The following is a 602-nucleotide window of genomic DNA, read 5'->3' as shown; positions in this document are numbered from 1 at the left end:
ATAATATTTACTTAAGCTATAATATAAATATTACTCTACTTTTTATCTTTTAGCTAAAATAGCTTTTATTACTTATTAAGCTCTTTATTTTTAGCTCTTTATAAAGTTCTAAAGTATACTTTTTTAAGTATAAACTTCTCTACTTTTTTACTTCTAGTTTATTTAAACTAAATAAAGAAGTCTATAAATATTTTATTTAAGTATTACTATATTTAGTTTAATTTAGTAAGAGCTATTTCTTATTAATAGAGATCAAAGTATATAGTAGCTAGATAGTTAAGAGATATAGTTAAGTTATAGTTTATAAATACTTTAACTTTATAGTAAAAAGCAACTTATTTTTAGACCTTTATAGAGAGGTTCTAGAAGACTAAATTCTACTAATTATAAGCACTACTAATAAATACCTTATTAGCCTTTAATTTATATAATATAAAGCTTTACTATATAGTAAATATAAACTTATTTCTCTTAAAGAGAGGCTTTATTTTAATTAGCTTTTATCTTAGCTTATATAATAGTATTAGTTATATACTTAAATAAAAAAAGTATAAAGAATTATTTAGTATATTATATTCTCTAGATTAGCACTTACTATACTA

This window comes from Metarhizium album (assembly GCF_000804445.1).
Source record: "Metarhizium album ARSEF 1941 chromosome Unknown scaffold_36, whole genome shotgun sequence".
NCBI classification, from domain to species: domain Eukaryota; kingdom Fungi; phylum Ascomycota; class Sordariomycetes; order Hypocreales; family Clavicipitaceae; genus Metarhizium; species Metarhizium album.
This window is presented reverse-complemented; position numbering follows the sequence as displayed.